Genomic DNA, 16,049 nt, shown 5'->3' on the forward strand with positions numbered 1-16,049 from the left:
CTCGGCCTCCCAAGGTGTTGGGATTACAGGTGTGAGCCACTGCATCGGACAGCATAAATACATTTTTTACCACACTTTGGCTACTAGTAGAACAGAATAAAACTTTCACATTGCATATTGAATAAGAATTGTTGAAAAGAAGAATGTATTTTTTTAAGTGATTTTCAAGGTCGTTTCCTGAGGGACATTTTACACATTTTCAAGATAACAAATCCGTTTGAAGAGAGCATTGGCTGGGACGACACAGGTTAGGAGAATGACAAGTCCTCTTCAGAAATGTCCAACCTGCCAACATGTTAGTATGGCTTCAGGGAAAGTATTTTCCACGAGAATCTTCTTAAGTTTCAAAAAAACTTGTTGCAAACATTGGATAAAAGAACAGTGAAAACATAATCTGTCAAACAAGAATTCTTTGAGGCATCACAAATTATTTCTGAGTTAGAGATACAGCCAATGCTTCAAAAAATGAAAAGATATTGAAGTGTTTTGCAGGGAAAAAAAATCTCTCTTCTACTTCTGAAACCATATCCTGTATCCTGTGCCCTGAACCAGCACCAGGCTGCACTGTCTGCTGGTTTCTGGAGATTAACTTTTTTTGAGAGAGAGAGTCTTGCTCTATCACCCAGGCTGGAATGCAGCAGTGTGATCTCTGCTCACTGCAAAATGCACCTGCTGGGTTCAAGAGAGTCTCCTGCCTCAGCCTCCCAAGTAGTTGGGACTATAGGCACACACCACCACTCCCAGCTAATTTTTGTATTTTTAGTAGAGACGGAGTTTCACCATGTTGGCCAGGCTGGTCTCGAATTCCTGACCTCAAGTGATCCTCCTGCCTCCGCCTCCCAAAGTGCTGGGATTACAGGTGTGAACCATCATGCCCAGCCTGGTTCCTGGACATTGACTCTTCGTTGTTCTCTATCTGGAGCCTGGCCCAACTTCAAGAAGCTTCCCCAACCCTCTGATTTCTGCTTAAGTTTGGCCAATGGATATCAGAAGATTGGGCAGAGCATACAATTGAGTCACCCACGCCCTGCAGCTGTTTTCTGGGCCTTTATGCAATGCTAAAGTTCCTCTTTTCAGGTTTTTTTGACAGCCACTGCCTATGTGCAGAATTTGATAACTCTTCCCTTTATTGGTTCCATCAGGGTACCAATCCTGCTATCACTAGCCCTGTTCACCCCTCCTCATTTCCTGTAACCTTCCTCACATATCTGCACAATGTCCCTTTATCTAGCAATCCTCAACTGCCCCACATGAGAGTGCCATCTGTTCCCCTTAAACCTTGACTCAGACATATATTAATGTCTTATGAATCCATCCAAAAAATTATCTGTGCAATTGCAAGCAACTACAAACACCAGTGTTCATTTTCTACATTCCTTTACACAAGAGATGTCATATAGCTTTATTCTGTTCTCTGCTTACTAATCTTTTGTTGTTTTACTTAGCAGTGTATTCTGACCATCTTGTCATAATGCTACACAGTAATTCCTAAATACCGTATTTTTTGCAGCTATGTAATTTCCTTCATACATATGGAAAATGATTCATCTGTGTATCCAATTCTCTGTTTAAAAAATGCAGCTATAAATAACCTTGTGCTTGTTTTTCATAAAAGTGTGCATGTATCAGTAGGATAATTTCATAGCAGTAAGATTTCTGGGTCAAGTATAGGTACACTTGTAATATTCTTAAGATACTTACAAATTGACATTGGTAATAATTGAATTGTAGCTAATTTTGCAGCTCATTATAATCCAACACACTTCAGAGCTTATAACAGAGACTTAAGTCAAAATTTAAGAGGATTGCAAAACTGATAGTTAAAAAAATGATCTTAATGTACTTTTAGATAATTTCTCTTCTAATTACTGGGTTGTACATATTTTATATGACTAATAATAATTCATATTTTATATTCTGTGTACTCTATGTTAATTCTATTATCTCTATTTTATATTATATAGCTGAGTTTTCATATGTATTATACAATTCTAGGAGATTATATATATATATATAATCATTGCAAGAAATTTTATTTTATTTTCAGACATTAAAGTTACCCGCAAGCACCTTCTTGACATTGGCTTGTTTCTTGACCTCCATGATAATACCTTCTCATGGTAGCTTTCCTTCTTATTTTTCCATATTTCCCCCCTACAGCCATTTCAAGGCTTCTCTGTCCCTTTTTGTTACTTTACTAATTAATATTCTAAGCTGCTATTTCTGAAAGATTGGTCTTGGGATAGATCCATGAAAGCCTCTTGGGGAACTCAGTAAAAACAAATTTCTGGGCGCCATTTTGGATGTTCTGCCTTGACATAATTGGCAAAATCACCTTGGAATAAGAAGTGTTAACAAGCTCTGGGGTGGTGGGATGTGAGATAGAACGTGAAATCTATAGCTTTGCTCTACAGAAACATGTTAAGCTGTGTATTTTAAATGTGTAGGTTCAGTTGATATCTTCTGTTCTTCATGGTGGCAGATATCAATGATTAAGATAAGCTCTTCTGCAGAATTTAAAGCAAATTTATTTTAATGAGAATTCTCTTCAATAGAAGGAACAAATAGTTCTACCCAGGGGCAAACTTGAAATCGACTTTCAGATAAAAAATGCAAAATCTAATTTTGGAATGTTATGCTATCACAATATAATTTCATCCTCAAATCTATATGGTTGTGGTATAGATAGATAGATATTGATTAGATATAGATGTATAGATAGACATACATCAATACACATATTTGTAATATTTATTTTGTTTAGATAGTTATTGAAAAATACATAGAATATTTATTTAAATATTCTATAATATAATCCAGAATATTTATATAAATACTTTATTTGCTTTCAAAATATTTACAGTACATGGGTTTGTTTTAGATAATCATTGAGAATATATGTTTGTATTATATAGATTGAGAATTGTCTATTTAAGGAGATAGATATTTTATATATATATATTTATATATGAGAAGGCATATATGTATTCTCAATGCTTATCTGTATAAAACAAACCCATGTACTCTAAATATTTTAAACACAATTATATATATAAGTAGTATATAGTATGTAATATCAATTATACATGCTTTCTATATTAACATAATATTATAATCAATATTTAAAGAACATCATTTGTCTGCCTGTAAACAAATCCTTTAATTTAAACTGACCTATGTGGTTTTGAAGGGCAAGCATGCTTATTTAGGAATGGTTAAGAACTAAGAAAAATTAGGATCCATTGCATTCTTTTAAATGCAGTGATATTTTCATGACTACTAAATTTACTTATTTCTAAACATGGCATAATTTACTTTATAGACGTGTAATTGAACACTTCATTCTGCTTAGATGCATTCTTCTTTGAATGTGATTGCACATTGGTTTTGTAGTTGAGGTCCTGAGAAAGCTCACAGGTCCGGGTAGCCTTCCTACAGCAGCTAATGGAAGAATTGTTCTTGATTGTGGTCGTCAAACTGTGGTGGATGCTGATGGACAAACCAAACTGATATGGTTTATGTGAACTGTTTGAGCTGGGGGCAGTAAAGTTGCTCAGTTTACAGCCCCTTAGTAGCTTTTAGGAATAGTTCTTTACTAACTGCTTCATATCTGTATTTGGGTGCCCCAATAAAACATCCGATAAACCGTTGATGAGAAGCCATAAACATTGTTTTAAAACCAGACTGAGGTGTATGCATAATGCAGCCTTTTATAGAGGAACAGTTGAACTATTGTCAAGTTTCCCACCCCATCATCCCATTTTCTTGATCTAACAATGACGTGTCATCCCAGGGCATTCATGAACACTGATTCTGAACACCACAGCACACAGATACATACTCTGGGTATTTGTTGTGGATATGCACTTTGTTCTTTGTTGCTTTCTGCTTAAACCAGCAACAAATTCATCAATAAAATTAAGCCCTGAGAATCCGTTATTTTGGAAATGAATTTCACAACATTTGGGGCATAGCATGATTCATTAGCAAAACCTTAAGTTTTGTTAGCTAACAAAAGAAACGCAACGACTAACAGCATGTAGATTGGCCCACTTGCCTCACCGTATGCATCTTGCAGGATATTTTAAATAATTTTGTTTTTTAAAGTGTTTTGTAAGAATGTAATCACTCAGACAGCGACCCCTAAACACTGCCATTTGTGACACATCTGAATGGTGCTTGTCTTCCTAATACCTGTGGTATATAAACAGAAACTATGATTCCAATTAGGAAATAAAAACAAAGCACTATGTAATGGAACTCACACATCGAAGAGGCAGTGTCTTAATTTAAAACCACCAAGGAGCCTTTTTCTTGTCAAGATGTTTGTAGCGGAGCTTCTCAACTAGTTATAATTCAACCCCATCATCCCTCAGCTCACTACAGACCTAAAATGGATGGGAAATGTCTGGGGCAGTACTCAGGGAACTGATCTTTACAAACCTCTACCATCAGCTGCCCACAGTGGCTCACACCTGTAATCCCAGCACTTTAGGAGGCCAAGCAGGGAAGCTTGCTTGAGGCCAGGAGTTTGAGACCAGCCTGGGCAACATAGCAAGACCCCCCATCTGTATTTTAAAAATAATAATAATTAGTTAAAACTTTTTAAACCCTATGACATATCTGATACTCAGCATTGTAATCTGGTGGACTTCGTATTCAGTTACATTTATAAAAGTAACTTCGAAAGCACTCAATTTGCTTAGTCTGTATAAAGGCTGGGGAATACACAGATCTCTCTGAGTGTGTGCATGCGGATCTCACTTGAGTATTTTCCTTAGCCCAGCAAGTTAGAAATAAAAGGATGCAATTTGTTCAACTTGTAACACCGCCTATCTTAATTGTCTCCTTTTGCTTTCTGTTGGTGGTCAGCTTTGTGCTTGATTGGTGGGGAAAAAACTCATCAGAGAATCTTTCTGGCATCAGCTCTCCTCTGAATTACAGCTTTGTTTTAGTTCTGTAACTTTGTTGAAACAATGTTTCCATGGCATTATTAAAAGGTAAATGTGTTATCTGTTCCACGAGGAAGCTAAGGTTCATGTGAGGTTTAAAACTCTAAAGATATGAAATTATGCTTGAAAGATTTAAAAGTGTTCTGCATGTCTAATGGTTTTAGAGCAAATAATGAAAATAATAAGGATAAAAATACAGTAGCTGTAAACTCATAACGTATTGACTGTATATAAATATCATAAATATTTAACCTTTCAGGTATATTGAATTTGCAGGAAATACTTAGTCTGCACTGTAGTATATTTTGAAAACAATAATCATTCTAAAACATTTTATTTTATTTTATTTTATTTTATTTTCAGACATTAAAGTTACCCCCAAAAAAACTTAATGATAAGGTTAATATTCTGAGCCAGGGGTTGAGAAACTACAGCCAAATTCAACTTGTCCCTGGTTTTGGTAAATAAAATTTCATGAAAACTCAGCCATGCCCATTTATTTACTTATTGTCTATCCTTACATTTTCAATACAGCAGCAGAATTACATACTGCAGCTTCAAGAGAGATCATATAGCCTACAAATCTGAAAAAGATTTACTACAAGGATCTCAACAATAAAAAAAATGTGCTGACTACTTGCTGTAAACTGACGAGTAAAGATATCTAGAAAACATTTTTCTAACCCATGATACTATATCACACCAAGCATGGTGAATTTCTTGTTAATGTATCTATATTCTAATTAATTAGAATTTTAAAAGCATATGATTAATTTAACATGTTATACTTTCTACTCCATTGCTATGTGCTCATTAATAAACTTACCTTTATTTTCATTGAAGACTTAAAGCGCACATCAGAGGCATCTTTGATAAAAATGTGCATTGGTCAATTGTTGGATGCAGTTCTTTTAAACTAACGCCAATTTTTACTATAAAAGTAGCCATGTTCATCAGTAATTTCTTCCTTTGTTTAATATTTGTTAAGGACTATATATTACATAAGGAAGCAGGAGCAAAGCTAGGAGAATCTATCAGATGAAGTCTTGATCTCATGTTCTTCTATAATAACGGAGGGCATATACACAGAAAAAGTCAATAGTAGAAAAAAAGAAGTTGTGAAACTTTAGACAGTAATGACTGCCAGAGAGAAAATAAAATAGAGCCAGCTGTGGGAGGAGTGACAGGGGAAGTGTTGTCTTGTGTGGTGTAGTCAGGTAAGGAAGCTACAATCTGTCACCTGAAGATTGAGAAGGTTCCATCCATGTGAATTTTTTGGCTGTGGGGTGAAAGAGGTTTCTTCCACAAGCAGGAAGAGCAAGTATAATGTCTTCAAGGACAGGACAAGCTTTTTATGTTCCAGGAAAAGCTAAGACCTCCTGGATGGAGCTCACTGAACAAAGACAGGAGGAGTCAGAAGAGGGTCCGAGGCCAGGCACGGGTCCAGGTGTGGACAGCTTCCCACGCCAGCGCAAAAAGTCTTCGTTCCATTCTGAGTGCAATGAATTGTGTTGCGCTCAAGCCAGGCAGTGGTCTGACTGGGATTACAGGCTTAACAATCATTCTGTGTGTTCTCTGGAGAAGGCACTACAGGAGACAAAAACAGAAATGGAGACACCCACAGGAAGGAAACAGGCAGGATTCAGGATATGTGTGGAGCAGGAGCTTAAAGAAGTGAGAGAATTTGAGAAACATTTTAAGAACTACTCATGCAAGCATCGTTCAACAAATTTCCTTTCTTTCCTTCTTTCTTTCTTTCTTTTTCTTTTTCTTTCTTTCTTTCTTTCTTTCTGTCTCTTTTTGATCTTTCTTGTTTCGTTCAACCTTCCTTCCATCCTTCCTTCCTTCCTTCTTCCTTCCTTCTCCCCGTTCCTTTCTTTCTTTCTTTCTTTTGAACTACTCATGCAAACATCGTTCAACAAATTTCCTTCCTTCCTCCCTTCCTTCCTCTCTCTCTCTCTCTCTCTCTCTCTCTTTCTTTCTTTCTTTCTTTTGAGATGGAGTCTTGCTGTGTTGCCCAGGCTGGAGTGCAGTGGCGCAACCTCGGCTCACTGCAAGCTCCGCCTCCCGGGTTCATGCCATTCTACTGCCTCAGCCTCCCCAGTAGCTGGGACTACAGGTGCCCGCCACCATGCCCGGCTAATTTTTTGTACTTTTAGTAGAGACGGGGTTTCACTGTGTTAGCCAGGATGGTCTCGATCTCCTGACCTCGTGATCCACCAGCCTTGGCCTCCCAAAGTGAGCCACCATGCCTGGCAGCAAAAAATGTCATTACTGACATGTTTCTAAATGTATCTGGTATTGTTTTTACATAGTTTTTATTTTTATGTGTGTATGTATGTAGTTTTTTGAGACAGAGTCTCACTCTGTTGCTCAGGCTGGAGTGCAGTGGTGCCATCTTGGTTCACTGCCACCTCCACCTGCCAGATTCAAGCAATTTTCCTGCCTCAGCCTCTGGAGCAGCTGGGATTACAGGTGCACCACTACATCCAGCTAATTTTTGTATTTTTAGTAGAGAAGGGGTTTTACCATATCGCCTAGGCTGGTCTCGAACTCCTGGCCTCATATGATCTGCCCACCTCAGCCTCCCATAGTGCTATGATTACCAGCATGAGCCACTCTGCCTGACTCATAGTTTTCTTTTTAAATATATGAGTCATGTTGAAATATATATATACACACATATATATATATATATGCACATGTGTGTATGCCTTTTATCCATATAAGTCCATACCCTACCTTTAGTCACTTTATATTAACAACATTTTTCTATGCTATTATGCATCAGCTTAACGGCTAAGTATTCTTCCATGAGGTAGTCCTTCCAAAATTACATACAAAATACCTTAAAATTCGACATCAGATTTTTTTTCGATCACTAACATCTACAACACCCACTTAAAGCATTATGAATCTGTTTTTATTATTTTTTTCAAAATCTATACCACTTCATTGAGATATATCGAAAGAATTGGAATCATTTGGTGAGACAAATGAACATTTAACAAGTTTTTGGTGCATATTGCAATATTGCTGTTCACAGTATTATTTGAGAATTCCCATTTCACCTTCAGCAAAATGAGGAAAACACATATGTTCAGAAAAATGCTGTAGAAAAGTTAATAGTTTCATTGACCTGGAAAAGAAGGATTAACATATGTAGAGGAAAATTCTGTTGGTGTGTGAAATGCTTTTTCTAATATGCTGAAGTCTCCTTTGTTTACCTGGGTTCAGATAGGAAGAAATTTAAGTAAAAATATATGTATATATAAGTCTTTAAAGAAACATCTATCTTTCTTTAAGCAATAGAAGTTTTAAAATCTGTGAGTTAATCAGTTTTATAGAGTTATGGTTCTTGTTTTCCAATTGTTTTATGTAAATTTGTAAATGATCCATTTCAACCAGTAGGCCCTCTTAAATTTAATTTTGTACATAGTCTATCCTCAGTTCGAACATGTTCTGTAAATAATTAGTGGGCCAAGAAAGCTCACATTTAAGAAAACTTAGGGTGATTTTTGCAAAGTTGAAAATCTTCTTACTTGTCCTTTCTTACTTCACCATTTGTGTTTCTTTTAAACTGTGTGTGTGTGTGTGTGTGTGTGTGTCTGTGTGTCTGGGTGTTTGTATATTTTTTTAATAGGGTCTTTGTCTCCCAGGCTGGGGTAAAGTGGCATGATCACAGTTCACTGCAGCCTTGACCTCCCAGGCTTAAGCAATCCTCCCACCACAGCCTGCTAAGTATCTGAGACCACAGCTGTGCACCAACACACCGGCATTTTTTTTTTTTTTTAATTTTGGAGAGACGGGGGTCTCACGATGCTACCCAGGCTGGTCTCGAACACCTGGACCCCAGTGATCCTCCCCTCTCAGCCTTCCAAAGTGCTGGGATTACAGGCCTCAGTGACTGCATCTTGCCCATACTATACTATAAAATGGATAACTTTATGTTTCAAAATGGCAAGAAAAAAATAAAAATTTAAACAGTGCAGGTGATTTTGTGGGCTTTTAGTGACTTATCAGGCACCTGACCTAGAATTAATTTGATTGATCCTATAATAAATTGATATAATTTATTCTATTACAAGCGATAAGATGGTGAATCACTTGTCCTAACAGTCATAAATATGTGAACAAACTGCCTGCCCTCAATGGGTACCATGACAGAAAGAAAGCAACAATGGGTGAAGTGTTTCTTACACTTCAATTCCTTGCACCCCAAGAAAAATTCTGTAGATTTGCTCAGAGGCAAGACAATGAATTAAAACTATGAATAAACACATTCTTGGTCAAAATTCCAGTCAAATTTGTTTCGTGCATATTGACAAGTTAGTTATTAAATGTATGTAGGAAAAGAAAGGAACCAAGCCAAAATAATTTGGCAAGCAATAACAAAGTTGGAGGACTCCTTTCATCAGTTTTGAAAATTTACATAAAGCCGCAATAATAAGACAGTGTAGTGTTTGTGGAAGGGTAGACACAGATGTTGGCATAAGAAAAGATAGATTGCAGAAATAGGGACAGGATAAGTTGTCAGCAGCGGGGTTTGGGGAGAAGGATGAATTTGTTAGAAAGAAACATGATAGAGTGCATTGGTTTGAGGTAATTGTTCTATATTTTGTCTGTAAGAGTGATTACATAAATGCATATATTATATTTGTCAAAATTAATAGAACTATATAACAAGTAAATTCCACTGTGTATAGATTAGATTATACGATATAAATTACTTTTTAAAAGATGGCAAAGCATGATCTTATTAACAAATTAGGAACCACTGAAGAGGGAATTAAGAAACTGAAGGATAAGTCATTGAAAATATGCAGAATAAAATATAAAGGGATAATAAGATTGAACATACAGAAAACCACATAAAAGACATGAGAATAAAGTAAAAATGTCCAACACATGTATATCTGGATTTCTATACACACACACAACAAAGAAAATGGGGAATCGGCAATGTTCAATTAGGCCAGCCTCTATTCAGTTTTTACAATACACATCAAAATAGGCACAAGAAATAATTAAAAAGAAAAAATGATAAATTGTAGAACTCCACATACATAGCATATAATAATAAAATACTGAGAATTAACCTACAAAAATATGGCAATAAATAATAGAACTTTTTTGTTGAATTACCTTCCATGTAGGGATTATATTTAGAAGAGCAGCTATGAAACTTAAACATCACCTCTCAGCAGAACAAGTGGAACCAAGAAGAAATTGGAAAGCAAGAAAGAAGAAGGTAACTTCCAACCTAGAATTCTGTACCCTGTTTAAACACATTTCAGAAAAAAATAATGAGAAAAGATATTTCAGAAGACAAAACTCAAGGAACTTTATCAACAGTAGATTTTCACTCAAGGTAACAATTCAGGCAGAAAAAAACCTCTCTAAGATAAAAGTTTTGAGATGTGGGAGAAATTTACAGGATCCAAATGGTGGTGGTGATAGTGGTGTGTGTGTGTGTGCACATGTGTGTGTGTGTGAAATTGATAACGTAATTGTTATGCATCGTAATATGTCATTGATCTATAGCAAGCTAATATGTATTATGGTATAATATTGGTATATGTATAAAACACATACAGTTATATGTATGTATTCATAAATATTTATGTAATAATAATATTGGCTTTTGGGTTTTAAAATGTAGCTATAATTGACAAATAGAGTAAAGAAATTTTGTTGATGTAGTGTCAGATCTTTGCATTTTGTGGGAAGAAGTAGTAACCTATGATACAAGTTCTTCTCTATGCAGAACACAGAATAATCACTTAATTTATTACAGCATAACTTTCAAGAAGATAACTGGAAAAAATAATAAAATGCAATTTTTCAAAAGCATCAAGAAATGAAGGAATGACGAGATTGGAATTGATGGGGGACAAGGGAACGTAAATAATAAGGTAGTAGATTTTAAAATGAATATATCAATAATTAGTTTTAATATACATGGATTTAATGCTCTAAATATGAGAAAGCAAATATTAAGCTATGTGGATAATTGTATTTTCCATAGAGGTCCGTAACAATATCTTCCATTCCATAGTGTCTCCTACAATATGAATTTCTCACACCTTGATCATGAGACGGAATCAGATTCCTCCCCCATGAATCTCAGCGAGTTCTTCATGGAGGAAGTGAGACTGTGTTACTTTTGAGGGTGAGTCACGTAGGAAGAAGCCTTCCATGTGGTCTACTGGAATTTTGCACTTGAGACCCTGAATTTACTTGTAGAAAGAATAACTATTAATGCTGTGGGGAAAATATGCCACATAGAAAAGGCACAAAGAGGAATTCTGGTTGGACGTTCTCATTTTTAACTCATCTGGTGACCAAGCCTCCAGTCCAACTATCCAGTGACCTCTGACACCACACTTCCCTGCTGAGGCTGCTATATCACAGTGCATACTGCTGTGTCTGAAGTCCTTGTCCACAAAGCCCATGAACCTTTGGAGTTATCTGTTATACAGCCATAATATCTCTAACTGACTGTTGATTAAGGACAACAAAAACTAACAGATGCTGCTTACCAGAGGCATTCCTGAAATACAAACAAATTCAGAGTAAAAGAATGAAAAGTAGAACGTATTTTCAGCACTAAATAATGTAGCTGGTCATATGAATGACAAGTAGAATGTATTTTCAGCACTAAATAATGTAGACCCAGACATATGAATAGCTGTCAAAGCAGGCTTTAAGAAAAATATGGGCTGGGCACAGAGGCTCACGCCTGTAATCCCAGCACGTTGGGAGGCCGAGGCAGGCAGATCACCTGAGGTCAGGAGTTCGAGACCAGCCTGGCCAACATGGCGAAACCCCATCTTTACTAAAAGTACAAAAATTAGCCCAGCGTGGAGGTGTGCACCTGTAATCCCAGCTACCTGGGAGGCTGAGGCAGGAGAATCGCTTGAACCCCAGAGGCAGAGGTTGCAGTGAACCAAGATTGCACCACTGCACTCCAGCCTGGGCAACAGAGCAAGACTCCATCTCAAGAAAAAAAAGGCGGGGTGGGTGGGTGGTAGTTTTACAATGAAAGGGAATTTTACAATGAAAAAATATTCAAATATCAAAAAGTAGTAGCTGTTCTCAAATATTAGGCACATAAACAGGAGACAGCTATTGACCATAGAGGACAATATTGAAAATGGCTATGTGCATGGGTGGACAGATATTTCTTTATGTCCTTGTTTTTAATTATTTTGAGTATATTCATAGAAATGGAATTGATGGATCATATGGTAATTCTATTTTTTATTTATTGAACAAGCATCATACTGTTTTTTTCCATGGTGACTGCTCAGCTCACTGCAACCTCTACCTCCTGGGTTCAAGTGATTCTCATGCCTCAGTCTCCCGAGTTGCTAGGATTATAGGCACGTGTCACTACGCCTGGCTAATTTTTGTATTTTTAGTAGAGGTGAGGTTTCACCACGTTGACCAGGCTGGTCTTGAACTCCTGACTTCAAATGATCCACCTGCCTTGGCCTCCAAAAGTGCTGGGATTACAGGCATGAGCCACTGCACCCGGCCTATTTTATCTTAATTTGAAAAATAATTTTACAAAATAGCAGTGACCAATTAAAAGTGATTATAGCTACAGAGTGGGAGAACAAATCTGTGGCATGTGTACCACAGGACTGCTATGCAGTATATATAAAGAACATGTACAAACAAATAAGAGGAAGGGAGACAATCAATTACAAATATAATTTCTTTTTTTAAATAAAAGGGTGAGGACTGAAACAAAACTCTTCCAAAGAGAACATAGAAAAGAACATTAAATTCAACAGAAGGCCCTCAACTTGTTATGTAAACATATATAATGTATTAATAAATTAATTAACAATAGAAAGTAATTAATTAAATACTACACAATTATATTCTACTATATTATAATTATTATAACACATTATATATTGTTACAATGAATATAATTATTATTTTATCAACTTAGTAAAGGAAGTAATTAATTTATCCAATAATGTCCCTGTGAAATATCATTATAAATTCAACAAAGCCACCTTAAAAAATAAAAAGTAGACAATTGTGAATGTAGATTTGAATGTGATATAAGTATAATTCTTATACATTCCTGTGGAAAATGTAAATTTCTATAAGTCAGGAAAACTGGCTTGGCAGTACCTCTATAATTGAACTTGCCCATTCCTTATGAACCATCATTCCATGCCAAGTTCTATACATTACAGACCATCGAGAACATGTGTTCCAGGTGGCACTACATGTATGTATAACATCATTTCTTTTTTTTTTTTTTTTTTTTTTTTATTATTTAAGACCTTTATTAACAGGTGCTTGCAGTTTGTTGACTTTTTTGAAAAAATCAAGTTGTAAACTTTTATTACAAATTAAAAATGAAGTTCTTAAAAATCTCAACTTGACCAGATATGAAACAATTTAAAAACCTTTAAAGGCGTATTGAGAAAAACCAGGCTTTTTTAAAAAACACGTTTGTTATTACCAAAAAGAGACGTCTTTAGGTAAAAATAATAAAAACCCCATGCTGCATAGATAATGCAGATAGTTCTATTTATCTGGTCAACGGGCAAAAAGCAAGCACTTAAGGTCTTCAGCTCCAATCTTTTGTTCATTTCTTATTGCTGGAATTTCGTATTTCTTCTTGTTGGATGACTAAACTGGATGATGGTAGAGATGGTAAGCCGGCATTTACTCAGCCCCGCCCTGCTCAGCCTCGGGAGCGGACGAATTCTCAGCTGGTGGATCGGCTGCTTTTGTCTCTTTGCCATCTTGTGGTTTAGGGTTTTCTGGGCGTCTGCGTCGGTAATTGAAGTTGCGGCGGTACCGACGTTGAGGTGGCTGCTGACCTTGGGTCTCATCTCCTTGATTTTCTTTATCTTCTTCATTGCCGTCCTCTCTAGGTTGTCTTTGGCGAGGAGGGCCCCTGCGGAATCGTGGTCTATATCCCCGATACATATTCTGCCTCACTGGTCTACCTTGTTCTCCTGCACCCTGGTTGTCAGCACCCTCCATCACTTCTCCCTGCACAGGAGGGTTGGAATACTGTGGTCGACGCCCATAGGGTCTCTGCATGTAGTAAGGTGGGAACCTCCGCCTGCGGTAGGGCCGGCGTTGTTGGGCCTGGCCTTCGGGAGCACTCTCCGATCCCTCGTTCTTTTCCCCACTCTCACTATTCTGGTAATTTTGCTGGTAATTGCGTGGAGGACCCCTACGACGTGGATAGCGTCTATAATGGTTACGGTCTGCTGCATATTTACTGCCTTGAACTGGAACACCACCAGGACCTGTAACATTTGCTGCCTCCGCACCCTTTTCTCCTTCAACAACATCAAACTCCACAGTCTCTCCATCTCCTACACTGCGAAGGTACTTCCTGGGGTTATTCTTCTTTATGGCAGTCTGGTGTACAAATACATCTTCCTTGGTGTCATTCCTGTTGATGAAACCATATCCGTTCCTTACATTGAACCATTTTACTGTTCCCAAAACCTTCGTTGCGATGACCTTCTTGTCCCCGCCGGCAGGCGCCGCCGATGTGAGGCCGCCCGGGCCACCGCTCCCTGCGCCGCTGCCCGTAGTGCCGGGCTTGGTGTCGGCGGCGCTGAGGGCGGGGGCGGCGGGGGGGGCGGCGGGCGGCTGCTGGGTCTCGGCCTCGCTGCTCATGGTTGCGGTGATGGTGACTAGGGCCGGCTGCGGCAGCTGCGGCTCCTCCCGGGGTGTGATGGTAAGTAGGCCGGCGGCGGCGGTGGGGCTGCTCAGGGCTCTCTGGGGTCCGCTCTCCGCTCCCGCTACCGATCGAACTCAACATCATTTCTTAATAGCCAAACATAAACAGCCCAAATGTCAATGAGGATTCGATTCTGTCAATGCACTGGGTTACTCCACAGCACTGAAGGAATGAATTGTGTCTGCATGACCCAAAATAGATGCATCTCATGAACACATTGGTGAGTGCCCTAAGCCAAACACTAAATAATGTGTCCTCCAGATGTGCTTGTATAAATATGAAATACAGCAAAACAGATTCATAATAGGAGAATGAAGGCAGTCTACAGAGGAAGAAGCAGCAATTGTAAGGGCACAATTTCTAACATGCCCTAAATACTCTTTTTGTAATTGGTGGTATGAGGTATGTTCACTTTGTAATAATTTCTCAACCCACACAATTCGTATTTGTATATTTGGCTGCCGAACTTCACTTTAATAAAAAATTTTTCAGGCTGGGCGCAGTGGCCCAGGCCTGTAATCCTAGCAGTTTGGGAGGTTGAGGCAGGAGGATCACCTGAGCCCAGCAGTTCGAGACCAGCTTTGGCAACATTGATGTAGCCCATCCCTACAAGAAAAAAAAAAAAAGAAAAAATTAGCTAGGTGTGGTGGCACATGCCTGTAGTCCCAGCTGCTCAAGAGGCTGAGACAAAAGGATCACTTGAGCCCAGGAGTTTAAGGCTACATGGAGTTATGATCACGTCACTGCACTCCAGCCTAATTGACAGAACAAGACCATGTGTCTAAAACAAAAATTCAAAAAGTAGTGTAAGTAATATTACCCTGCACTTAATCCTGTATCACACACATGCATGTGAATATCTACGTAGTCATATATATATATGTGTGTGTGTATACACATATATATACGTGTATATATACACGTATATATATACAAATACACACCCCTACATAAATTAAACATATTAGCAACTGTGGCAAGTATGTGCACATAAATATTTCTAATCAATCCAGAAGTGCATAGTATGTATTTAATTGCTGCAACCATGGTAATATGATTACTATTACTATTAATATGATTAAATACATAGTATGTATTTAAATTACTACAACCCATACGTATATGTATTTATGAAACATAACATAAAATACTATTTGAATTGGTTTTAATTTCTTAATGCAGATATAGCAAATTACTACACCTTTAGTACCTTATTACAAATTCATATTCTTACAGCCTTGGAATCAGAAAGTATAAAATCAAGGTTTCAACAGGTCTGTGTTTCTTCTCGAGGCTCTAGGGAGACATCTGTTCTCATCTCTTTCAGCTGATAGAGTCTGTCCTCATTTCTTGGCTCATAA

General features: G+C 37.6%; 1 pseudogene across 1 annotated transcript; it reads right to left on the minus strand.

Moving 5' to 3' along the window:
* Positions 1–13,225: 13,225 nt before the first annotated feature.
* Positions 13,226–14,759, minus strand: LOC115898676 (annotated as a pseudogene). Its single transcript, XR_004058357.1, has one exon. The product of XR_004058357.1 is annotated as a nuclease-sensitive element-binding protein 1 pseudogene (transcript).
* Between the last annotated feature and the right edge of the window lie 1,290 nt (positions 14,760–16,049).

This window comes from Rhinopithecus roxellana, chromosome 7, assembly GCF_007565055.1.
Source record: "Rhinopithecus roxellana isolate Shanxi Qingling chromosome 7, ASM756505v1, whole genome shotgun sequence".
NCBI classification, from domain to species: Eukaryota; Metazoa; Chordata; class Mammalia; order Primates; family Cercopithecidae; genus Rhinopithecus; species Rhinopithecus roxellana.